Genomic DNA, 27,714 nt, shown 5'->3' with positions numbered 1-27,714 from the left:
TTGTGGTTGGTCTCTGCGCCATTGAGGGCACTCCAACGGGGTGTGCCCTTCCGGCCAGGGTTGAGCGTAGCATGACCGGCCTTGCGAGTCGGCTGTGCCCGGTTGGCCAGGCGCCGTCCAGCCAGGCCGTATGTGCAGCGTGCTCGGGGTGTGAGCGTTGCATGCCGGCCTCTCGAGCCGGGTCACCAACCGAAATAGTAGCAAAAATTGCTGCCATGGCAAAGGTTTCAGAAAATGTTGCTATGGTGGCCATTTTGCACTGCCATGGAAGAGGTTTTGGGATCGAATTCAAATTGGCATTCATCTATGATAGAAACGCAATGTGAACATTGGGCCCGCCGCTCAGAACTGTACGTCGTGGGCGAACTTGACGCCTATCGTATGATAAGATGGATAATACCAACATGGAGCTTTGTGCCGCATCTACAACAACCAATTAGACCCACCAGCGTGTCTCTCTCCCTAGCTGCACCAATCAGAAACTAGCATACCAAACTGCGCTAGAGGTGGCACATCTAGACTCCCGAACCAAACAAGTTGTGGCAGAGACAGGGGGACCAGCAGGGGTCCTGGCCCCCCTAACATTGTTGTATTAAGCCTAATATGCATGCTAATAGACGATCAACGTTGCAAACATGCTGTATTCTTATGAGTTTTCTTTTGATAAAAGAGAGCTTCCCTCTCCGATTTCATTTAGAGAAATCAAAGGTTCACAGACTCCGAGACTGACGCAGGCCAACACAACTCTAAAGCTGACAATACTATGTAGAGGGAGGGATCCATCCCTCCCCCTCCCACACAACATTATGTCAAGATAGGCTAATACTCCAGCACCACACAGCACCAGAGAAGACCCAAAAGCTAGTGGTTTAGTCTACTCGCTATTACATAGAGGAAAATGGTCTCTACCATCATTAACAGAAGGTTCAAATCACAGCACAAAAGGAGCAGGGGAAAACACTCGAGCTGCAGGTGGCAAAGGAGGATAAGCTTCGGCATGATCTGTCCTTCAGGAGCCTCCCAGTCTTGGAACTCCGTGTTGGAAATATGCCCTAGAGGCAATAATAAATGGTTATTATTATATTTCTTTGTTCATGGTAATTGTCTATTGTTCATGCTATAATTGTATTGTCCGAAAATCGTAATACATGTGTGAATACATAGACCATAAAGTGTCCCTAGTAAGCCTCTAGTTGACTAGCTCGTTGATCAACAGATAGTCATGGTTTCCTGACTATGGACATTGGATGTCATTGATAACGGGATCACATCATTAGGAGAATGATGTGATGGACAAGACCCAATCCTAAGCATAGCATAAAAGATCGTGTAGTTTCGTTTGCTAGAGCTTTTCCAATGTCAAGTATCTTTTCCTTAGACCATGAGATCGTGCAACTCCCGGGTACCGTAGGAGTGCTTTGGATGTGCCAAACGTCACAACGTAACTGGGTGACTATAAAGGTGCATTACGCGTATCTCCGAAAGTGTCTGTTGGGTTGGCACGGATCGAGACTGGGATTTGTCACTCCGTGTGACGAAGAGGTATCTCTGGGCCCACTCGGTAATGCATCATCATAATGAGCTCAATGTGACTAAGGCGTTAGTCACGGGATCATGCATTGCGGTATGAGTAAAGAGACTTGCCGGTAACGAGATTGAACAAGGTATTGGGATACCGACGATCGAATCTCGGGCAAGTAACATACCGATTGACAAAGGGAATTGCATACGGATTGATTGAATCCTCGACACCGTGGTTCTTCCGATGAGATCATCGTGGAACATGTGGGAGCCAACATGGGTATCCAGATCCCGCTGTTGGTTATTGACCGGAGAGGCGTCTCGGACATGTCTGCATGTCTCCCGAACCCGTAGGGTCTACACACTTAAGGTTCGGTGACGCTAGGGTTGTAGAGATATATGTATGCGGAAACCCAAAAGTTGTTCGGAGTCCCGGATGAGATCCCGGACGTCAAGAGAGGTTCCGGAATGGTCTGGAGGTGAAGAATTATATATAGGAAGTCAAGTTTCGGCCACCGGAAAAGTTTCGGGGGTTACCGGTATTGTACCGGGACCACCGGAAGGGTCCCGGGGGTCCACCGAGTGGGGCCACCTATCCCGGAGGGCCCCGTGGGCTGAAAGTGGAAGGGAACCAGCCCTTAGTAGGCTGGGGCGTCCCCCTTGGGCCTCCCCCCATGCGCCTAGGGTTGGGAACCCTAGGGAGGGGAGCTTCCCCCTTGCCTTGGGGGGCAAGGCAACCCCTTCCCCCCCCTTTGGCCGCCGCCCCCCCTTGGAGATCCCATCTCCCAGGGCCGGCACCCCCCAGGGGGCCTATAGAAAGGGGGGAGGGAGGGCAGCAACCTACAGCCTTGGGCGCCTCCCTCCTCCCCTGCAACACCTCTCTCTCTCTCGCAGAAGCTCGGCGAAGCCCTGCCGGAGACCCGCTACATCCACCACCACGCCGTCGTGCTGCTGGATCTCCATCAACCTCTCCTTCCCCCTTGCTGGATCAAGAAGGAGGAGACGTCACTGCACCGTACGTGTGTTGAACGCGGAGGTGCCGTCCGTTCGGCACTCGGTCATCGGTGATTTGGATCACGGCGAGTACGACTCCGTCATCCACGTTCATTGGAACGCTTCCGCTCGCGATCTACAAGGGTATGTAGATGCACTCCCTTCCCCTCGTTGCTAGTAGACTCCATAGATGCATCTTGGTGAGCGTAGGAAAATTTTAAATTATGCTACGAGTCCCAACAGTGGCATCATGAGCCAGGCCTATGCGAAGTTACTATGCACGAGTAGAACACAAAGCAGTTGTGGGCGTTGTGTTTGCCAATTCTTCTTGCCGCTACTAGTCTTTTCTTGTTTCGGCGGTATTGTAGGATGAAGCGGCCCGAACCGACCTTACACGTACACTTACGTGAGACAGGTTCCACCGACTGACATGCACTAGATGCATAAGGTGGCTAGCGGGTGTCTGTCTCTCCTACTTTAGTCGGAACGGATTCGATGAAAAGGGTCCTTATGAAGGGTAAATAGAAATTGGCAAATCACGTTGTGGTCATACGTAGGTAAGAAACGTTCTTGCTAGAAACCTACAAACCACGTAAAAACTTGCAACAACAATTAGAGGACGTCTAACTTGTTTTTGCAGCAAGTGCTATGTGATGTGATATGGCCAGAAGATGTGATGAATGATATATGTGATGTATGAGATTGATCATATTCTTATAAGGAATCACGACTTGCATGTCGATGAGTATGACAACCGGCAGGAGCCATAGGAGTTGTCTTTATTATTTTGCATGACCTGTGTGTCATTGAATAACGCCATGTAAATTACTTTACTTTGTTGCTAAACACGTTAGCCATAGAAGTAGAAGTAATCGTTGACGTGACGACTTCATGAAGACACAATGATGGAGATCATGGTGTCATGCCGGTGACGAAGATGATCATGGTGCCCCGAAGATGGAGATCAAAGGAGCATAATGATATTGGCCATATCATGTCACTATTTGATTGCATGTGATGTTTATCATGTTTTTGCATCTTATTTGCTTAGAACGACGGTAGTAAGTAAGATGATCCCTTATAATAATTTCAAGAAAGTGTTCACCCTAACTGTGCACCGTTGCGAAGGTTCATCGTTTCGAAGCACCACGTGATGATCGGGTGTGATAGATTCTAACGTTCGAATACAACGGGTGTTGACGAGCCTAGCATGTACAGACATGGCCTCGGAACACACCGCAATACACTTAGGTTGACTTGACGAGCCTAGCATGTACAGACATGGCCTCGGAACACGGAGGACCGAAAGGTCGAGCATGAGTCGTATAGAAGATACGATCAACATGGAGATGTTCACCGATCTTGACTAGTCCGTCTCACGTGATGATCGGACACGGCCTAGTTAAACTCGGATCATGTTTCGCTTAGATGACGAGAGGGATGTCTATCCGAGTGGGAGTTCATTAAATAATTTGATTAGATGAACTTAATTATCATGAACTTAGTCTAAAGTCTTTACACTATGTCTTGTAGATCAAATGGCCAACGTTGTCCTCAATTTCAACGCGTTCCTAGAGAAAACCAAGCTGAAAGATGATGGCAGCAACTATACGGACTGGGTCCGGAACCTGAGGCTCATCCTTATAGTAGCCAAGAAAGATTATGTCTTAGAAGCACCGCTAGGTGATGCACCAATCCCACAGAACCAAGATGTTATGAACGCTTGGCAATCACGTGATGATGATTACTCCCTCGTTTAGTGCGGCATGCTTTACAGCTTAGAACCGGGTCTTCAAAAGCATTTTGAGAAACATGGAGCATATGAGATGTTCGAGGAGCTGAAACTAGTTTTTCAAGCTCATGCCCGGGTCGAGAGATATGATGTCTCCGACAAGTTCTTCAGCTGTAAAATGGAGGAGAACAGTTCTGTTAGTGAGCACATACTCAGAATGTCTGGGTTGCACAACCGCTTGTCTCAGCTGGGAGTTAATCTCCCGGATGACGCGGTCATTGACAGAATCCTCCAGTCGCTTCTACCAAGCTACAAGAGCTTTGTGATGAACTACAATATGCAGGGGATGGAAAAGACCATTCCCGAGGTATATTCAATGCTGAAATCAGCGGAAGGGGAGATCAGAAAAGAACATCAAGTGTTGATGGTGAATAAAACCACCAAGTTCAAGAAGGGCAAGGGTAAGAAGAACTTCAAGAAGGACGGCAAGGGAGTTGCCGCGCCCGGTAAACCAGTTACTGGGAAGAAGTCAAAGAATGGACCAAAGCCCGGGACTGAGTGCTTTTATTGCAAGGGAAGTGGTCACTGGAAGCGGAACTGCCCCAAATATTTAGCGGACAAGAAGAAGGCCGGCAACACCCAAGGTATATGTGATATACAAGTAATTGATGTGTACCTTACCAGTACTCGTAGTAGCTCCTGGGTATTTGATACCGGTGCGGTTGCTCATATTTGTAACTCAAAGCAGGAACTACGGAATAAACGGAGACTGGCAAAGGACGAGGTGACGATGCGCGTCGGGAATGGTTCCAAGGTCGATGTGATCGCCGTCGGCACGCTACCTCTGCATCTACCCACGAGATTAGTTTTAAACCTCAATAATTGTTATTTAGTGCCAGCTTTGAGCATGAACATTGTATCTGGATCTCGTTTAATTCGAGATGGCTACTCATTTAAATCCGAGAATAATGGTTGTTCTATTTATTTGAGAGATATGTTTTATGGTCATGCCCCGCTGGTCAATGGTTTATTTTTGATGAATCTCGAACGTGATGTTACACATGTTCATAGTGTGAATACCAAAAGATGTAAAGTTGATAACGATAGTCCCACATACTTGTGGCACTGCCGCCTTGGTCACATTGGTGTCAAGCGCATGAAGAAGCTCCATGCAGATGGACTTTTGGAGTCTCTTGATTACGAATCATTTGACACGTGCGAACCATGCCTCATGGGTAAGATGACCAAGACTCCGTTCTCCGGAACAATGGAGCGAGCAACCAACTTATTGGAAATCATACATACCGATGTGTGCGGTCCAATGAGTGTTGAGGCTCGCGGAGGATATCGTTATGTTCTCACTCTCACTGATGATTTAAGTAGATATGGGTATGTCTACCTAATGAAACACAAGTCTGAAACCTTTGAAAAGTTCAAGAAATTTCAGAGTGAGGTTGAGAATCAACGTGACAGGAGAATAAAATTCTTACGATCAGATCGTGGTGGAGAATATTTAAGTCACGAGTTTGGTGCACACTTAAGGAAATGTGGAATAGTTTCACAACTCACGCCGCCTGGAACACCTCAGAGAAATGGTGTATCCGAACGTCGTAATCGCACTCTATTGGATATGGTGCGATCTATGATGTCTCTTACCGATTTACCGCTCTCATTTTGGGGCTATGCTTTAGAGACTGCCGCATTCACTTTAAATAGGGCTCCGTCGAAATCCGTTGAGACGACACCGTATGAATTAGTGTTTGGGAAGAAACCTAAGCTGTCGTTTCTAAAAGTTTGGGGATGCGATGCTTATGTCAAGAAACTTCAACCTGAAAAGCTCGAACCCAAGTCGGAAAAATGCGTCTTCATAGGATACCCTAAGGAAACTATTGGGTATACCTTCTACCTCAGATCCGAAGGCAAGATCTTCATTGCCAAGAACGGGTCCTTTCTGGAGAAGGAGTTTCTCTCGAAAGAATTGAGTGGGAGGAAAGTGGAACTTGATGAGGTGATAGTCACCCCTTCCGAACCGGAAAGTAGCGCAGCGCGGGAGAATGTTCCTGTGGTGCCTAGACCGACTGGGGAGGAAGTTAATGATGATGATCATGAAGCTTCGGATCAAGTTACTGAACTTCGTAGGTCCACAAGGACACGTTCCGCACCAGAGTGGTACGGCAACCCTGTCCTGGAAATCATGTTGTTAGACAACGGTGAACCTTCGAACTATGAAGAAGCGATGGCGGGCCCGGATTCCGACAAATGGCTAGAAGCCATGAAATCCGAGATAGAATCCATGTATGAAAACAAAGTATGGACTTTGACTGACTTGCCCGATGAGCGGCGAGCCATAGAAAACAAATGGATCTTTAAGAAGAAGACGGACGCAGATGGTAATGTGACCATCTACAAAGCTCGACTTGTCGCTAAGGGTTATCGACAAGTTCAAGGGGTTGACTACGATGAGACTTTCTCACCCGTAGCGAAGCTGAAGTCCGTCCGAATCATGTTAGCAATTGCCGCATACTATGATTATGAGATATGGCAGATGGACGTCAAAACGGCATTCCTTAACGTCTTCCTTAAGGAAGAGTTGTATATGATGCAACCGGAAGGTTTTGTCGATCCAAAGAATGCTAACAAAGTATGCAAGCTCCAGCGCTCAATCTATGGGCTGGTGCAAGCATCTCGGAGTTGGAACATTCGCTTTGATGAGATGATCAAAGCGTTTGGGTTTACACAGACTTATGGAGAAGCCTGTGTTTACAAGAAAGTGAGTGGGAGCTCTGTAGCATTTCTCATATTATATGTGGATGACATATTATTGATGGGAAATGATATAGAATTCTTGGAAAGTATAAAGGTCTATTTGAATAAGTGTTTTTCAATGAAGGACCTTGGAGAAGCTGCTTATATATTAGGCATCAAGATCTATAGAGATAGATCAAGACGCCTCATTGGTCTTTCACAGAGTACATACCTTGACAAGATATTGAAGAAGTTCAGTATGGATCAGTCCAAGAAGGGGTTCTTGCCTGTATTGCAAGGTGTGCAATTGAGCACGGCTCAATGCCCGACCACGGCAGAAGATATAGAAGAGATGAGTGTCATCCCCTATGCCTCGGCCATAGGGTCTATTATGTATGCCATGCCGTGTACCAGACCTGATGTAAACCTTGCCGTAAGTTTGGTAGGAAGGTACCAAAGTAATCCCGGCAAGGAACACTGGACAGCGGTCAAGAATATCCTGAAGTACTTGAAGAGGACTAAGGATATGTTTCTCGTTTATGGAGGTGACGAAGAGCTCGTTGCAAAGTGTTACGTCGACGCTAGCTTCGACACAGATCTGGATGACTCGAAGTCACAAACCGGATACGTGTATATTTTGAATGGAGGAGCAGTAAGCTGGTGCAGTTGCAAGCAAAGCGTCGTGGCGGGATCTACATGTGAAGCGGAGTACATGGCAGCCTCGGAGGCAGCACAGGAAGACTCTGGATGAAGGAGTTCATTACCGACCTAGGGGTGATTCCCAATGCGTCGGGCCCAATGACTCTCTTCTGTGACAACACTGGAGCTATTGCCCTTGCGAAGGAGCCCAGGTTTCACAGGAAGACCAGGCATATCAAGCGTCGCTTTAACTCCATTCGTGAAAGTGTTCAAAATGGAGACATAGATATTTGTAAAGTACACACGGACCTGAATGTAGCAGATCCGTTGACTAAACCTCTCCCTAGGGCAAAACATGATCAACACCAGGACGCAATGGGTGTTCGATTCATCACAATGTAACTAGATTATTGACTCTAGTGCAAGTGGGAGACTGTTGGAAATATGCCCTAGAGGCAATAATAAATGGTTATTATTATATTTCTTTGTTCATGGTAATTGTCTATTGTTCATGCTATAATTGTATTGTCCGGAAATCGTAATACATGTGTGAATACATAGACCACAAAGTATCCCTAGTAAGCCTCTAGTTGACTAGCTCGTTGATCAACAGATAGTCATGGTTTCCTGACTATGGACATTGGATGTCATTGATAACGGGATCACATCATTAGGAGAATGATGTGATGGACAAGACCCAATCCTAAGCATAGCATAAAAGATCGTGTAGTTTCGTTTGCTAGAGCTTTTCCAATGTCAAGTATCTTTTCCTTAGACCATGAGATCGTGCAACTCCCGGGTACCGTAGGAGTGCTTTGGGTGTGCCAAACGTCACAACGTAACTGGGTGACTATAAAGGTGCATTACGGGTATCTCCGAAAGTGTCTGTTGGGTTGGCACGGATCGAGACTGGGATTTGTCACTCCGTGTGACGGAGAGGTATCTCTGGGCCCACTCGGTAATGCATCATCATAATGAGCTCAATGTGACTAAGGCGTTAGTCACGGGATCATGCATTGCGGTACGAGTAAAGAGACTTGCCGGTAACGAGATTGAACAAGGTATTGGGATACCGACGATCGAATCTCGGGCAAGTAACATACCGATTGACAAAGGGAATTGCATACGGATTGATTGAATCCTCGACACCGTGGTTCATCCGATGGGATCATCGTGGAACATGTGGGAGCCAACATGGGTATCCAGATCCCGCTGTTGGTTATTGACCGGAGAGGCGTCTCGGTCATGTCTGCATGTCTCCCGAACCCGTAGGGTCTACACACTTAAGGTTCGGTGACGCTAGGGTTGTAGAGATATATGTATGCGGAAACCCGAAAGTTGTTCGGAGTCCCGGATGAGATCCCGGACGTCACGAGAGGTTCCGGAATGGTCCGGAGGTGAAGAATTATATATAGGAAGTCAAGTTTCGGCCACCGGGAAAGTTTCGGGGGTTACCGGTATTGTACCGGGACCACCGGAAGGGTCCCGGGGGTCCACCGGGCGGGGCCACCTATCCCGGAGGGCCCCGTGGGCTGAAAGTGGAAGGGTACCAGCCCTTAGTGGGCTGGGGCGTCCCCCTTGGGCCTCCCCCCATGCGCCTAGGGTTGGGAACCCTGGGGGGGAGCTTCCCCCTTGCCTTGGGGGGAAAGGCAACCCCTTCCCCCCCTTTGGCCGCCGCCCCCCCTTGGAGATCCCATCTCCCAGGGCCGGCGCCCCCCCAGGGGTCCTATATAAAGGGGGGGTGAGGGAGGGCAGCAACCTACAGCCTTGGGCGCCTCCCTCCTCCCCTGCAACACCTCTCTCTCTCTCTCTCTCTCTCTCTCGCAGAAGCTCGGCGAAGCCCTGCCGGAGACCCGCTACATCCACCACCACGCCGTCGTGCTGCTGGATCTCCATCAACCTCTCCTTCCCCCTTGCTGGATCAAGAAGGAGGAGACGTCGCTGCACCGTACGTGTGTTGAACGCGGAGGTGCCGTCCGTTCGGCACTCGGTCATCGGTGATTTGGATCACGACGAGTACGACTCCGTCATCCACGTTCATTGGAACGCTTCCGCTCGCGATCTACAAGGGTATGTAGATGCACTCCCTTCCCCTCGTTGCTAGTAGACTCCATAGATGCATCTTGGTGAGCGTAGGAAAATTTTAAATTATGCTACGAGTCCCAACACTCCGGTCGTCCATCCATGCGTCGCCTTGAAGATCTCCCTAGCAACCTGCTCAACTTGTCTTACACCCTCCTTCATGCGATTTGTTCTTCCTTGGTTTTTCTGCAACACACACCATTCATGTAAATTCTTGATAATCAAATTCACTGGAACACAAGGATCAAAAACCCTGTGGTTATCAAAAACTAATCTATTTCTCAATTTCCACATCATCCATAACATGGCAGATATTCCCACTGTCATAAGACTCTTATCATTTTTCTCAAACTTATTTATCCATGTACCAAATATATCATTAATTTTATCAAGAACATCGTGTATATCAAAGGAGCATTTCATGACCATCCATAACATATTTGCCACTGAGCAATGTATAAAGAGATGCTCTATATCTTCTTCTCGACCATAGAAGGAACATTTGGTGTCTCCCTGCCATCCTCTTTTTTTCAAGTTTTCCTTGGTGAGAATACTTTTTCTCGGCAGCAGCCATAAGAAGACCTTAACCCTGGTAGGCATCTTTGTTTTCCAAAGAAATTTGTAGGGATAATGAAGCCCAGTTTGGACCAGATGTTTGTAACAAGTTTTGACAGTATATTTACCGTCCCCTGTGAGTGTCCATCTGATTTTATCCTGATTGTTATCTAGGGTCACACTCTCACATACCTCTCTAATGTGTTCGCACAATTCCGAAGATTCCCCCCATAGAGATCTCCTAAAACGAATGTTATCAATCCCTTTATTCAAAATATCTGACACTGACTTTTCCTTGTCAAAACATATGTTATAGAGGCGTGGATAGCTATCTTTTAAAGCTTTGGGACCAATCCACCAGCCCTCCCAAAATCTGGTATTCTCCCCATTACCTATCTCAAATTTACACAAAGAGAAGAACAAATTCTTGTGTTTCACCAGCTCTCCCCAGGACTGCGAGTCTCCATTTCTGCTTTTAGCATTGTTGATGCAGTTCTTTTTTAAGTATTTATGTTTCAAAATTCGCTGCCAAATCCCATCTGTGTTATAGATCTTCCACCACCATTTTCATAGCAAGGCTTTATTCATAAAAGCTAGATTATGTATGCCCAAACCACCCATATCTTTTGGCTTACACACCTCTCCCCACCTCGCCAGGTGATATTTTTTCTTGTCATTGCTTTCTTGCCATAATAGCCTAGCCCTAAAGAAGTTCATTCTTTTTTCCACTCCCACAGGCAAGTCATAAAATGACATCATGAAGTATGGAATTCCAGTTAGAGAGGATTGTATCAGAGTAAATCTCCCAGCACTAGCTAGCAACCTCCCTTGCCAGGTTCCACATTTTCCTTCCATTTTGTTTTCAGATGGTTTCCAGTTTTAATTTTTTATTCTTTTCTTATCAATTGGAAGTCCTAGGTATCTCATAGGAAGTTCTCCCACGGGGCAAGTAAATATTCTAGAGTATTCCTGCTTTTTATCAGCAACTGCACCAAACAAGACGATCTCACTCTTGTGGAAATTGATCTTTAAGCCAGACATTTGTTCAAACAAACATAATATATATTTCAAATTGCAAGCACTTTCATAATCATCTTGCAAAAAAATGGTATCATCTGCATATTGCAACATGTTAATCACCCCTCCAAGGTGTCAGCCAGTAGCCCTTTAATTAAACCAGCCTTTCTTGCATTGTCCATCAGGATAGCTAAGGCATCTGCTGCTAGATTAAACATTAAAGGGGACAAAGAATCCCCCTGTCTTAGCCCCTTATGAGTGGGGAAGTAGGGTCCATAATTTTCATTGACTTTGACACAAACTTTTCCCCCTCTAATAGTACTCATAACCCAATCTAACCATTTGTCAGGGAAACCTTTCCCTTTTAACATTTGAAGAACAAAAGGTCATTTAATTTTATCATAGACTTTTTCAAAATCTACTTTCAATAATAGATCGCTTTGTTTGTTTAACATGTACACTATTAAGTGCTTCATGTAACACCAGTACCCCCTTCATAATGTATCTCCCTTTAATGAAGGCAGTTTGTATTGGAGATATAATAGAGTCAGCCACTATATTAAGTCTATTCATTAAGACTTTTGCAAAAAAATTAAAATTGACATTCAACAATCAGATTGGTCTAAATTTCTGAATCTGGTTTGCCTCTTTAGTTTTTGGCACCAAGGTAATGATTCCATAATTCAGTCTTTTAATGTCTAGGTCTCCATTATATAGATCATCAAACATGTGTTTGAGATCTACTTTTATCAGCTCCCAGAAATGCTAGTAAAATTCAATAGTGAATCCATCTAGACCAGGGGATTTATTATGTGCCATCTGAAAAACAACTGTCTTAATTTCCTCGAAAATAAACTCCCCGGTCAGCATCTCTTTTTGAACTGGGAGTATCTTGTTAGGATTATCAATACATAATGAGATACTAGATGTATCAGCTGCTCCAAATAAGCATTGTAATCTTATTCTTATGAGTTGGCCCTCCTTAACAAGGATTTACTACACTTGGGCCTCCTCATACTATATTCCTGGCTCCGCCACTGCAGACAAGTCTGCATGCTTCTCAGCAACGAAACGAATGTGGACCTACCAACCAATCCTAATACGATCGCATATATAAATACGTGAGGAGGCAATCAGGCAAGAGCATACTAACATGACGACCAAGCCAACACCAAAACACATGAATCGAGAAGTAGCACCCATACCCGAACAAACTGAGAAGCGGCCTCTCCAGTGAGCTCCCAACCGTCCACCAACATCGCACCAAAGATGGTTAGAGCATCTCCAGCCGCGCCTCCAACAAGCCCCCCAAGCGATTTTTCGGCCACCGGCGCCTAAAATCGGCCCAGTCGCGTCCCAGGGGCTCCTTTTTCGCCGGCTCGGGCCGAAATTGGCGCCTGCGGACCCAACCCGAACCCGGCGCGCTTGGGGGCGCTCGGGGGCGCCGGGCGAATCGTTTTTGGCGCGAAAGCGCCGCGGGCCAGCCGCGTCAGCGACACCGCCCGCCTCGTCTTCTCCCGACGCCTCGGTTTCCCGCGGGGAATCAATGCCGCCGGTCAGCTTTGCCATTGATTCCTCACGGGCGGCGCGTTCACGGGGCGGCGCGTCGACGCCTCCCCTCCCTCGGACGCGTACACACGAACGCGACGCGGCTATATATGGCCTCGCTCGCCTGTGATGAGTGCCACCTCTCCACCTCTCCCGAGCGCCGCCGCCGAGCTCTTCTCCCCCAGCCCTTCCTCTCCCGAGCGCCGCCGCCGATCTCTTCTCCCCCAGCCACTCCATCTCCCGAGCGCCACCGCCGATCTCTTCTCCCCAGCCACTCCATCTCCCCGATGGCCGAGCGTTTCCCCGGAGACGAGGCGGCGGCCAACGGCTTCGGCTGCCGTTCGCTCCGGGAACAGGAGTCCTGGCTCCTGTTCCAGGCGAACATCCCGGCGCCGCCGGACATGCGCGCCGGGCCGACGGGCTGGAGGCTCAGCAATGGGGGAGTGCCCATTCCCCCGTTGCCTGACGCCGTGGCCAAACCATCCTACTTCGCCGACGAGGTCGAGACCGTCATCAACGAGGGCGGCCGGCGCGCCTCCTCGTCGGCTCCTCCTCCGCGCTTCGTCAAGCCAAAGACGGAGCCGCGCCGGTGAAGACGGAGCACGGCGAGGTTGAGCTCGACGACGACGCGGCCCTTGAATGGGCACGCCAGGACTCCATCAAGATGGCGACGGAGCGCCAGCGCACCGCCCTGCGGCGCTTCGAGCAGCGCCGCCGAGGCCGCGACGAAGAAGGAGTCGTCATCATCGACGACAGCGACGATGACGACGACGCGCCGCTGCCGCCACCAGCCGGGGAGGGGTCCAGCAGGGGCGCCCGAGTCAAGGAGGAGAAGGCCGACGATGGCGACTTCTCGGCCTTCAGCAAGTTTTTTTTATTAGTTTTTATATGTAATGGCGACTACTCGACTTAAATCCGCAAATATAAGCCCAGGTTTACCGAAATTTGGCGTGTTTTAGCCGAACTTTGCTTAAATTTGCTACACAATTTTTTTCCCGCGCCTGGGGCCGGCCCTGGGGGCGGCGGCTGGGGGCCAACTCGCCCAGGCCCATTTTTTCGCCGGGTCACCTCAGGCGGCGATTTTAGGCGCCCCCTGAAGGGCCAACGGCTGGAGATGCTCATAGACCCTGACAGGAAAAGAAACAACAGCCACCGACCCGGCAACACGGCAGCAGACTTGCCCCGCACACTGCGCTAGCCGGGTGTGCCCATCCGGCTGATATGGTAGTCGTCCAATGACCGTGTAAGATTAAGGTGGGCATGCAGGCCTTTGATAACGTCTAAATAGAGTATGGTGAGCTGTGAACGGTAGCGCAGTGAGTCTACGTGCAGTGGTCGGGCATAAATTGAGCATATGAAGCATGAACCCGTGTGCATGATGGCGTTTGTTTCTTTTGCCTGTTTCTTGGCGGGCCTCTGTTGTCATTGCGTCTCCTTGACCGGAAGGCATATCATGCTATGTATGCTCACTAGCTTGCCTATAGCTTGAGTATCGTGTCATCAAAAACAATTCGCCAGTGAAACTTATGAGCAATGATTATTGTCAAGGCAAATAGAATCACAGTATGAATGCAATCATTTGCAAACAGTTGAAGAAAAAAAACTTCAAATAGTTCGCTTAGCTTCTGGGTTGTAGTTGGTCTCTACGCCAATTGGCGCAGTGGGTCATCTAGTACTCCCTTGTTCGAAAAAGCTAGTGCTAGATACATCCATTTGAGGACAAGTTTTTTCGGACGGACGGAGTATACATTACTTAAGAAGCGTGAAGAGAGCAAATATGTACAAGTGTGGGGGTGGGGGGGGGGGGGGGGGCTTTGAAATAATCCTGAAGAAAATTTATTCTAGTTTTTTCGTTCGTCAACAATTTTATGCCAAGCAAAACCGACATAATTAGAAAAACGAGAGCAGAGTACCCATACCGTAACCGTAAACATGGGCAATGATTTGTATAAGCTCCCCTATAGGATAATATTCTATTTTTGGCCTAAAAACCTGAACAAACTCTATAGTGAAGGGATATAATTAGTGAAAATCATGAAAATAATGATAGCATTGTATAATTGGTTAGTGTAATTGAAACTTGATAATTACGAGGAGGCACCAGCCAGTTGGTATGAATGCAAGACATGAAATCAAAATTTGCAGAGCCAAAAGAGAAGGATGAAGGGACTCATGACTAGTAGAAATATCAACGATTTTATGAGCCCGTAGATGAGCTTGTGGTCTCCCAAATGACAACTATCCCAGTTATCAACCCAAAAAAAAATTGCACAAGCATTAATATTTCAAAAGAACATCATCACGACAATGGACCTAATTCTTTGAAATAAGCTCATTGTATTTTGGAGATGAAGCATGTACCTCGGCAAAACCCTCAATGGCAATTACTACTACCCAAGAAAACAAGTAGCTAAGGAATTGTTTTTATATACATTCATGACATAGTCAAGTTCATACAGATAAATCAAGAAGCATAAAGAGAGCAACACTTAAATCACAGGACTCGATGTTGAGTGACGGCATTGTGAATTTTTTGGCATTCTACCATGACTCCTACATCTTTTTGAGCTGCGCTCTTATGACCCTTGGTCGGTGGCAGAAATATGTACAAGACCGGGGGGGGGGGGGGGGGGGGACAGTGCCACCCGACCGCCCCGACTTGGAAATAGCCGGGAAGAAAATTTACTCCATTATTCCTAGTTATCAACAATTTTATGCCAACCGAGATCGACATTATTAACAAGAAAATGTGCAAATTACCAAGTCATCACCATAAACCATGTTGAATATGAGACCATTAGAGGTACGATGCAAAACACATGTGATCTCATAATGATATTGTAGATTGATCACCAGCTCAAATCTTTGACAAATCTCCCTTTGATGATGTTGATAATTACTATGATCAATATCATAGTGCACCTATAGAAGAAATATTTGTAGAAAATTACACGTCAGTTATTGAGGAGAAAGGCATTTATTGCCAACTTATACACTCTAGAATTTCTAACAAACCAAACTAGAAAAGCACACACTCAAAATATTTATTTAGGATATTTGTTTGACCTGTAGATTGTACAAAACATTATGAGGATATTAGAGTAGGCACAAACACATATAAATACACTACGACACAAACACACTCATCACCCCTCCCTAGAATTATCTTTTTCTCACCATGTTTACTTTGATTAGAGTTCAACTAAATGACCAGAGATAAAAATTATAATAGATTTCTGAATTGTATTAAAACGACTATTTTTATTCAATATAGGTAAATTATTAATGTCACTAAATGTTGTATTGAGATTTTTTATTAAGATTTGGTAATGAAATGAGGTATAAGGAAGTATAAATATTTAGTATAAAAAGGTTTGAAGATTAATGTCACATACAATTTATACAGAGAACCTAAACTGTAAAAATGTCTAATACTTGATTCATATCAATGGTTTTAAGGGCATCTATCTCCCCGGGTAAATATTATTGCAAATACATCCTCACTTAAGTTTATGATTTTAGAGCCTTTGCTTATACCACCTCTTGTAAAAAAATCCGAATGACCATATTAAAATCGCACCCTACAACCATTTTGATTTCTTTGGTACAGAAACATACTGTCAGTTCTTCGGTAAAAATATGCATGGTATTCAATATGACACCCTAACATTAATTAAAAGTAAGAACACTAGATGATAAAAAATTAGCTTGTGCAATCATAGCAAACACTATAAGATGAGAAGCATGCTTTCACCTCAAAGGTTCAGCGAGGAATCTTTATCCAATTGTAACAAATGATGTTTCTTGGTATGACATGAATCCAACAACTGATGAAATATTACACATACAATAATGTCATGTTATTCAACTATACAAACAACAATTATTATGAGCACATTTTGGAAACATAATAAACTTTCCAGTGAAGATATGTTCTCCAAGCCCAAAGAATTTTGTAGATTAATCCCTAAGATGCTTAACAAACTTTTGGAGGACATTTCTCATTTTGTTAGCTTCTTACATATAATTTTGTTAACTGGGATGTGTAATACTTCCACTAAAAGAGTTGTAACTGGTAACTAATGCAGAAAGTTAACAAAATATTGTTACACTGTCTGTTGTCTTCCTAGAACTACTCCCTCCGTTCCTAAATATAAGTCTTTTTAGAGATTTCAAATAGACTACAACATATGGATGTATATAGACATATTTTAGAGTGTAGATTCACTCATTTTGCTTCATATGTAGTCCCTTGTTGGAATCTCTAAAAAGACTTACATTTGAACAGAGGGAGTAGAAGATAATAATTCTGAAATGTTGTAGTAAAATTTGAATTTTTAGTGTGATGAGAGTAGAGGCAATCAGCTAGTCATGGTGCTTCTTTGATTGGCAAAATATTGAAATTACCTGCGCTTTTGTTGGGTAGACAAAAACATGTCTGCAACACGTACATCATATTCATGGAATTTATGTTGCATCGTTAGGAGTGTAACTCTGATGCAAGTTTTGACCTTTTGTAAATCCCCATAGGTAGTTACTGGCGCTGTTATGTAAAGTTGTAAACCGCTCATTTGGGGAATAATGAATTAATGGAACTCTTTAAAACAAACGAACACTTACGATAATATAATTTAGATTTGGGTACATGTTTTTTTATTGATGCATATTCTGATCTACATTTTCTTTTTAGGTTCATGCACTTAATATTGAAGAAAGCAAGCAGCTACAAGGAGGCTCGACCGGTATGATCTTTGTGGCACATAATAACTTTGCTTCTCCAATTTTTTAGTGTTTTCCTAGGGATGAATTATTTTCTTCTTTCATACAGGGGAAATAAATTATGGTAAAGATTTTTTCAGAAGATTTTCGCCTAAAGAGTATCCACAACTAACTATAAATCCAAAGACAATAATACATCTTCGTTTTATCATGTCCCATGACAGTCTTTAGGACTTTAGCTTAACAATTGAGTTTGCATTCTACACTAGAATGTACTCAGAGAAGCAGAAGACCTCACCAAAGTTGGTGCTCTTGTATTTATTTGGGTTCACTTAAAAATTAGTTAGTCTTTTATGCAAATATATATGGGCAGAAAAATTGCTAGGCTAGGACTAACATATAGCATCTAATGGTAGTGTGAGTAATACCCTTGCATTTATTACAGAAGAACCTTGCATCATCCATCTAATTGAGCCTAAGGACTCAACCTTAGTCATGGATTGTTATACCGATACCCTTGCATGTATTACAGAAGAACCTAGCACCATCCATGCAACGGAGTCTAATGAATGTCAGGTTCAAGCTCTCAAACCTTTTTCATGATTATACTAATATGTCCCCCTAGGCAAATTATACCAATACTTGGAATGACACATCCTGTTTACTCTTTAAATTTTGTCTTATAAAATGACAGTTCACCATTTCTCATGTCTTATTGCTGGTTCAGGTTGCTAGAACAATTGAAGAGATATGGTGCGCTGGAGTTTTGTCATATGGACTACATAATACTGTGTATTATGTCACCACCTTTTTATTAGTTTCGTAGGTCAATGCATGGTAACTATGATGCCGTGCTGTTTTTTAGTTTTACATTAATTTCAAAACAAACATTTTATTATGTAACTTCAAAATGTAAAGTTTTCATTGGTCATGAGAAAAAGACCATTAATTCACTTAAAACCTTATTTCACTTCATGCATCTCCATGAGCTAAAACAATTGCAGATGCAATAGGAGCATTGGATGGACTGGAAGAGAGTCACTGTCTGATTTACTTTTCAGGTTTTATTTTTCGCCTGCTCCTGGTAGGATAGGTATGCTGCTGCAGTGGAGAGGTATGGTAATGGTTGTAAAATCTATTTTTTGTAAATCAGTTCCCACTATAATGTGTTCTATACCAATTAAAGCAGATTCCTTAAGTTAATGGCAATGGTGTGGCTGGCAGTCAGGTTACGAAAATTCTTCGCGCTGGAGGGTGAGTCGGTCTCCAACTCAGTCTATAACTTGTTGCCCGAATCAGTGTAGCGAAAGCATAGTTGGATACTACTCTACTTTGCAGTGGTAACTTGAGGAACATCCTTAAGCTTTTCAAGTTTTAAAGAATGCATTGCTACTTGTCGAAATCCACTACCCTCTGTTCTAACAGACGATTTATTTGGTTTACTACAGAGCCTTTGTGTTGGCCCCTCCTGTTGATAGAGGACTGGAATGGTTCATTGTCAAGTTCAACTTCCAGTCAGAAGGAAAGGTAAACTATGAGACCTCCCATTCACCTTTTTATTGGCAGCAGTTTGTTCGAGCCTCAAGCAATGGCAAGGTGTTAGGTTTAATCACCGACCTTCTAATGTGGTTTCTTTTTTTTTGATATTTACCATCTTGTAGGCATTTGCGACGATTATAGGGTTATGCTTTGCCCTTGCTGCGCTCATGTTCGTCGGGTTAACAATGCTCTGGGCATAGCGCGTATGTGGCTGATGGCAGTCGAGGGATTATGGCAAAATGTTGTGCATGCACAGGCGTACATACAGGGACGCAGACATTCAACACTCTTACTCACTAATAGACTTACTTGCAACATTTTCAGCATGAATATTAAGTATTCCTGTATCAAGACGTGTCGGCGCCGCGTTTTAGACCTTGTTACGCATACATAATTTGTGGTGGAAATGTAATCTTTTGTGATGTTTAAGCAGCCTCTGGCACCAATTTTTTCATCGACTGTTTTTTTGTAGAAGGATTTTTTCATCGACTGTTGGAGATGCTCTCACACTGGACCACCGAGTGCCACCAGCAGCCGCTCCCACTCCCCTCATTCCGCCGGCCGTTGCCAACCCCGCGCCACCACCAAGCCCAGGCCGTGCGCCGCTTGTTCCCCATCCCACGCTTCAGCAAGCGCACCCGAGCGCCGCCCACCTGGTCTCCCGGCGCCCCCTCCCCACAGGCCGCCCCGATCCCCTCGCCGTCCTCCAGCTCCAGCTCGACCCCGACACCGCCGGCGTAAGCAGCCTCTCAACCCGAGCTCCGTCCTCCTGCTCCTGCCCGACGCCGAGCTCTATCGACCAGATCCTCAAGCTCCACCACCGACCTCGTCTTCCAGCTCCTGCCCAACCCTAGCGTCGTCGACCTCGTCTTCTAGCTTGGCCGCCTACCTCGTCTTCCAGCTGCCTGCCGGCCCCGGTTCGGGTTGCTACTGGTTGCCGCCCGATCTCCTCCGCAGTCTTCGCCCCGAGCATGTCCACCTCGGCTAGAAGGTACAGCATTGTCATCTCTCCCTTCTGAAGCAAATGCTATTCACAGTATGGAGCTTCCCGTGCTAAGCACTCTGAAATGGAGGATGTTCTGTCTGACACCCTCCTCTTACACTGATCGCTTCCCTGAGAAGTTCAATCAGGGGAAGCGGCCAGCTAATTTTCTTATGAATCAAATCAAGAATCACCCACATTGTTTATTTGAGCATCAGATACTCAGATAACATGATTTTGTCTCTTTTGATTCATAACAACTACAGTAAGTTTCTTCAACTCAGATCTTCTGAGACTGCAGCACTACAGTGACTCTTTCAGCGGCTGTTCAAGCCCAAATTCTTGACTTAGACGTCACTCTTGTAGCTTACAAAATCCCAGTAGACAAGTCTCTGAATTATACTTCTAGTTGATTTAGATAGCAACTTTGTAGCTTATAACAACGGCTGTTATGAAACAAAGAGAAATATGTATCTTGAGAGAGGATGAAGCTTATTTCCTCTTACAAAAAAACATATGTGCAATGTACAGGCTCTGAATTAAAGTTGATTATGACCACTTCTGTATGTGCAATGTGCAGCTATGTGTGAGGCTCTGCATACACTGCAATGAACAACAAGGATACATAACCAAAACCCAGTGAATCTCTCACACCATGGCAACGCACATCAAGCACAATGGCCAAGCTCTCCTACTACTTTCATTGGTTCTTGTGATTTGCTTGGCCACTCCTCGGCCGATATACGGTAAAATTAACAATTAAAGTTTGTTATTTCTAGTATTCATCAGTATGTTCAAAGTTGCTTCATCAACTCCATGGAAAGATCAGATCCAGAGTGGTTTTCCATGTAGACTTTATTATGACTTCATATACAGAATAAATCTACTTATCTTGTTATTGGGAGAATATATTGTAACTACTTCAATTTTCTTTCTCTTTAGGACGGAGCATCGACAAGATGGGGATCAACATAACGGATGTGAGCTATCGTTGTCGCTACGCCATATTTCCGCCAAATGCATTCAAGTGGTGCTGCGATGGTCCTTGCTGGGGTGGCCCGTGCTACAAGCACAGAGACGACTGCGTCAAGACTTGCCAGTGTCCCGACCCATGAATGATGATGATCATGTTTCATATCAATCTGCACTTTGCTGATTGCGTTGGAGCGAATAAAGATGTGATCCATGCTTATTTTATTGTTTCTGAAACTGTACTAGGTTTTTTCCTTTGTCCTATCGATTTGTAAGTCTGCGTGTGGAAACTCACCCTGATGTGTGGTGGTGTAAGGGAAAGGAAATGGCGATCTGTCGGAGCTGGTTGCCAGTTTTTCCCCAATTTGCTCGGACAAGAAAACGAGCTACGTTGAGGATGAAGTAAGGTGCTCAGCGTATGTAATATCAAGCCCTCTTTGATTCTTAGGATTCTAAAAACGCGGGAACAGAAAAAGCATAGGATTGAAATGTTATGCTCATCTCATTTCTACATGATTTTGGTTTGTTTGATTACATCATCGAAAAACAAAGGATTCTTTTAGAGAGGTTTAAGTGGACGCTAAAAGTTCTATGGGAACTAGTACAGAGAAATCCTTGGAAAAAAAATTCTTACAGGATTCAACCCTATGGCTTAAACAACCAACATAGAAAAAAATCCAAAGGATTTTAATCCTTCAAAATTCTTATGAAGATCCTTTGAATCAAAGGAACCTTTAACTGGGGAAGCAAAATTAATTAATACTCCTATTTGTTAACTGTATGCACGGTCGTCATCGTGCTACATATACTAGAAGTCTAAGCGATCTCTATCAGCTTCTCCCGGAAATAAGCTGTGATCCTGCACTTCATCTTTGGTAGTTTGGTTTTGGACGCCGTACGTGGATGCACAGCACAATCAACGTATCTGCGTGTGAAGAGACATTTTGAAGGAGGTCGGAACCCTCGTCTGTGCATCAAAAGATACACACAATCATCTTTATTGAATTATTATTCCACAAAGGTCTAGCAGAAACATAAAACATACATCAATCAATCTCAGGCCACCACGTCACACCTACAAACATGACAGTGGAGGATGCCATCACAACACCCCACCATCTAGATTTGGGGGTCATCACCGAGCCACCTGCATCCGCTTGGCATACCGGCAGCACACATCTGTTCCAGCAGACCCTAAGTGTGCACCACAGTCCACATGCACACGCTCTAGACGCCGTCACCACCATTGAAATGCCGACCCATCTTTAGGTCAGACATCCGCATGATCCTTGCCATGCCAACCATAGACGCCGCCACGGCGCCAAACAGCACCACTGACTTGTGCTCGTCCACCATCACACGTACGCCACTAAGACCCCACTGTGCCATGCCACCTAGACCCGCCGTTCTCCACACAGTAGATGCCACGCCGCTCCACCTCCTCGAGCACCACCATCTGGCCTTGGTCTCACAAGCCAAGTCCAACTCCCACATGTTGCGCCAAAGGACGGGCAAACTAGGCGCCGCCAATGTCTGACTCGGGAGATCTAGGGTTTCCCCCAGAGTGATTTAGGCGGGATGCGAACTACATCGCGGACGCCTTCGGCAAGGTTAGGATGCCCACGGGCGCTGTCGTTGACGACTCCGACCGCCACCAGAGCCTTCTGACAGTCACTCGCCCACCTTGATCTTGACCGACTTTTCCACCTACCGGTCCACCCGCGAACCGCTCTGATGCAAGGATCCAGTCCCCAGATGCCCGCAACCAAAGGATTTGGAGACCCAGATCCATGGCGTCAAGACGCCTGGAGCTGAGCCACAAGGACATCTCGTCCGTCGCCGAGCCCGCCTCGCTGGACGCGACGTCTCAGTGCTCCATCACAGCTTAGCGGGTTTCACACATGGTCGTGATTGGATAAAAAGGTCTAAATACAGGTGAGAACATATCATGTGTTCGGGATTACTTATTGGTCAAGGGATGTTTTTCCACGTTAAACTATGCATAGATTGATGGACAATGCTAACTTCTGAACATTCTGATTTTAGCGGTAGATGCGAAGGACCCTAGATCGGGTCCTCGTGTCTCGTTCGATCCTCCCGCTTTCCGATTTTCCTTCTCTCTATTCTTTTTCCTCACCTTGGTTCAAGGACTTTTTTTACTCGCCCAACTTTATGTGAGTTAGTCTTGGTGAAGGAGAAAAAGAAATAAAGTGCTTAAAAGGGGATTTGAACCCTGGTCTCCAGGGTTGCTAATCAACCCAATAACCAACTCACCAATCTTTTCTAGTTGCCTTACGTAAGTAGGGGTATTTAAACGCTTCTTCTTTCTACCATATTAGAAAAAAAGTTATAATTAGGCTTGATAACTTTGTCATAAGCAACGTGATAACTATGACATGCCTGAAGGAAATATGCCCTAGAGGCAATAATAAAGTTGTTATTTTATATTTCCTTATTCATGATAAAGGTTTATTATTCATGCTAGAATTGTATTGACCGGAAACCTTAATACATGTGTGAATATATAAACAAACACCGTGTCCCTAGTGCTCTACTTGACTAGCTCATTGATCAAAGATGGCTAAGGTTTCCTAACCATGGACATGAGTTGTCATTTGATAACGGGATCACATCATTAGGAGAATGATGTGATGGACAAGACCCATCCGTTAGCTTAGCATTATGATCGTTCAGTTTTATTACTATTGCTTTCTTCATGTCAAATACGTATTCCTTCGACTATGAGATTATGCAACTCCCGGATACCGGAGGAATGCCTTGTGTGCTATCAAACGTCACAACGTAACTGGGTAATTATAAAGATGCTCTACAGGTATCTCCGAAGGTGTTTGTTGAGTTGGCATAGATCGAGATTAGGATTTGTCACTCCGAGTATCGGAGAGGTATCTCTGGGCCCTTTCCGTAATACACATCATAAGCTTGCAAGCAAACGACTAAGGAGTTAGTCACGAGGTGATGTATTATGGAATGAGTAAAGGGACTTGCCGGTAATGAGATTGAACTAGGTATGTAGATACCGACGATCGAATCTCGGGCAAGTAACATACCAATGGATAAAGGAAATTACGTATGTTGTCATAACGGTTCGACCAATAAAGATCTTTGTAGAATATGTAGGAGCCAATATGAGCATCCAGGTTCCGCTACTGGTTATTGACCTGAGAGGTGTCTCGGTCATGTCTACATAGTTCTCGAACCCGTAGGGTCCGCACGCTTAACGTTCGTTGACGATATAGTATTACATGAGTTATGTGATTTGGTGACCGAATGTTGTTCAGAGTCCCGGATGAGATCACAGACATGAAGAGGAGTCTCAAAATGGTCGAGAGGTAAAGATTGATATATATGACGATGGTATTCAGACACCGGAAGTGTTCCAGAAGGTATCGGGTATTTATCGGAGTACCGGAGGGGTTACCGGACACCCCCCGGAGGAATATATGGGCCATATGGGCCATGAGTGGGGAGCACACCAGCCCACAAGGGATGGCTCGCCCCCCTATGGCAGGAGGCCGATTGGGAGAAGGAAAAGAGGGGTTCGCCCCCCCCCCCTTCCTTCTCTCTTCCCCCTTCCCTTTTCTCTCCGGTGTTTTATGGAAGGGGGGCGCCACTTGGGAAAAGCCCAAGTAGGATTCAGATCCTACTTGGGGCGCACCCTGGCTGCCTCCCCTCTCCCTTGCACCTATATATATGTGGGGGCGCCCCTAGCACACCCCAGACAATTGTTAGCCGTGTGCGGCGCTCCCCTCCATCGTTTACTCCCACGGTCATATCTTCGTAGTGCTTAGGCGAAGCCCTGCGAGGATCACTTCACCATCATTGTCACCACGCCGTTGTGCTGACGGAACTCATCTACTATCTCGACGTCTTGCTGGATCAAGAAGGCGAGGGACGTCACCGAGCTGAACGTGTGCAGAATGTGAAGTTGTCGTGCGTTCGGTACTTGATCGGTTGAAGCGCGAAAAAGTTTGACTACATCAACCGCGTTGAGAAATGCTTGCGCTTACGGTCTATGAGGGTACGTAGACACACTCTCCCCCTCATTGCTATGCATCTCCATGGATAGATCATTGCGTGTGCGTAGAATTTTTTTTGTTTTCCATGCAACATTTCCCAACAGTGCCCATCATAATAACTTCAAAACATTAGCGCCCTGGTAACAAAATAACATGATAAAGGTTGATAACTATCTTGTTAGAAGGTTGGTAACTGGAACATTAGAAGCATGGTAAACGTTAGCATGATAAAGGTTGATAACTATCTCGTTAGAAGGCTGATAACTAGAACATGGGAAGCATGATAAGGTTGATAACTTCAATATTACCATCATGATAACAAAAAAACATGGTAAAGTTGATAACTATAACGTTAAAAGGCTGATAACAAAAGCATGAGAAGCATGGTAAATTTAGCATGGGTAACATGAAAACTTTACACGGAAGTTGTCGGGATATAATTCAACAACTATTTGACCAGGGAAACTTTGTCATAGTGTTTGAGCGTAAGTTATTAGCTATGTGGCGCGTAAAAATACCATTCTTTTCCGATGCAAGTTATCGTTGTAAGTTTTCAACAACTTTTTCCACCTCGATCAAAAGTACCACGGTGTTCGCACATAAGTTGTCATGTTACGTATATTACCATGTTATTTGCGCAAAAATTATTAGAGTATATTTCAAACAAAAAACCCCAGTCAAAGTTATTGTGGTGTATATTATGCAAGTTATCAGATCTGTGATGCATATATTATCATGTTATTTATACAGGATTTACTGCGTGTATGTTTCAAATATATTTTTTGCCCCAGCCAAAAGTTACCATGGTGTTTTTGCGTAAGTTATCAGGTCTGGATTCTTATATGATCATGCTATTTACACAGAAGTTACTGGGGCATGTTTTCAACAACAACCCCTCCTCCGGGGGGGGGGGGGTTAAAAAGTTATCACGGTGTTTGTACCTGAGTTTTCAACTCTACGATGCGTAAAATACCATTGTATTTATACAAAAGTGGCCAGCGGGATGTTTTCAACCAAAAAACATTTTCCCTGGTTCAAAGTTATCATGGTGTTTGTACGTAGTTATCAGGTTGGCGGTGTGCATATTACCATGCTACTTACACTACTAGAAAAAGGCTTATCCCCAATATCTCTACTAGTGGCGCACCATGATGATGGTGCGGCATCAGAATCAGGTGCGCCATTGCTATGTTTTTACTAATGGCGCACCACATGAGTAGTGCGTCATTGCTATTTTTTTGGATTCATCCCCCCCACACCAGACATAGCAATAGCGCACCACACCTAGGTGCGCCACTGCTATGTAGCTCTGGTGGGGGTGTGCCTGCGTGTGTGTGTGAGGTTAGTAATGGCGCACCAGGAAGGGTGCGCCATTACTAACGTCTCACACACACAAACACCCCCCCTGTGGATCGCCTTTTAGGTTTTTAAAAAAATAAAAGAAAATGATAAAAGATTCAAAAAAAATTCAAAAAATAGATGCCCATGTGTTATGTGTTCTAGTTGCTAGGAAAATTAACAAACATGAATTTTGAATTTTTTTGCAAAAGGCCGCCGTGTTTCGGTAAAATGGCCGTAACTTTTGCATACGACCTCCGATGAAAAAGTTTTTTATATGAAAAATCATCTACTCGAAAAGTTACATCCGAATTTGACTGGCTACGCTCGTTATCGATTTTCTAGAATCCTCAAAAACCTAACAGAAAAAAGTTACGATGCTTTTAAGATCTGGAGGCAAAAAAATTCAAAAAAATGCAAAAAATAAATAAATTAGCAATGGCGCACTAGTGCATGGTGCGCCACTGCTATTTTCCCATCTTCAAAATTCAAAAAAATACAAAAATAAAAAACAAGTTAGCAATGGTGCACCTTATGAATAATGCGCCACTACTATTTTCCCGCCTTCACAATTCAAAAAATTCAAAAAAAAAATAGCAATGGCGCATCAGTGAATAGTGCGCCACTACTATTTTCCCGCCTTCACAATTCAAAAAAATAGCAATGGCGCACCAGTGCACGGTGCGCCACTGCTAAGTTGGGACAAAAGTTTAAAAGGGCCGGCCAGCCACTTACCCCTTCATTCTTCTCCTCCTCTCCTTCACTCCATCTCCTCCTCTCCTCAACTCCATCTCCTCCTCTCCGGTGACCTCCTCCTCCTCACGGTGCTCCTCCTCCGGTGACCTCCTCCTCACGGTGCTCCTCCTCCGGCGACCTCCTCCTCCCTCCTCTCCTCCTCACGGTGCTCCTCCGGCGACCTCCTCCCTCCTCTCCTCCTCACGGTGCTCCTCCTTCCTCTCCTGCTCACGGTCCTCCTCCTCCTCTCCGGCGACCTCCTCCTCCCTCCTCTCCTGATCCTCACGGTCTCTCCTCCCTCCTCTCCTCCTCACGGTCTCTCCTTCCTCCTCCTCTACTTCCGGCCACATGTGGAGCTCCCCCGGCACAAAGAACGTACCAGATCCAGGTCGAGAATGAAATTTGAAAAAAATTCAAGCAAAAAAATGAGCCAGATCTAGATCCAGATCCAAATTCAAAATTTAAAAATAGCAATGGCGCACTGTGGGGGTTAGACGGTGCGCCACTACTATTTTCCTGCCTTCAAAATTCAAAACAGAAACAAAAAATCAAAAAAAAAG

General features: G+C 45.1%; 1 long non-coding RNA gene and 1 pseudogene across 1 annotated transcript; both read left to right on the top strand.

Moving 5' to 3' along the window:
• Positions 1-71: 71 nt before the first annotated feature.
• Positions 72-19,290, top strand: LOC123120560 (uncharacterized; annotated as a pseudogene).
• Positions 19,291-19,592: 302 nt separating this feature from the next.
• LOC123121508 (uncharacterized) lies at positions 19,593-21,578 on the top strand. The gene is made up of 3 exons (XR_006459768.1): positions 19,593-20,081; positions 20,653-20,818; positions 21,015-21,578. It is a non-coding gene; the product is annotated as an uncharacterized lncRNA (long non-coding RNA).
• The last annotated feature ends 6,136 nt before the right edge of the window (positions 21,579-27,714 follow it).

The sequence above is a fragment of the Triticum aestivum genome, chromosome 5D (genome assembly GCF_018294505.1).
Source record: "Triticum aestivum cultivar Chinese Spring chromosome 5D, IWGSC CS RefSeq v2.1, whole genome shotgun sequence".
Classification (NCBI taxonomy): domain Eukaryota; kingdom Viridiplantae; phylum Streptophyta; class Magnoliopsida; order Poales; family Poaceae; genus Triticum; species Triticum aestivum.
Note: the sequence above shows the minus strand (reverse complement) of the source record. Positions and strands in the feature narration are given on the sequence as shown.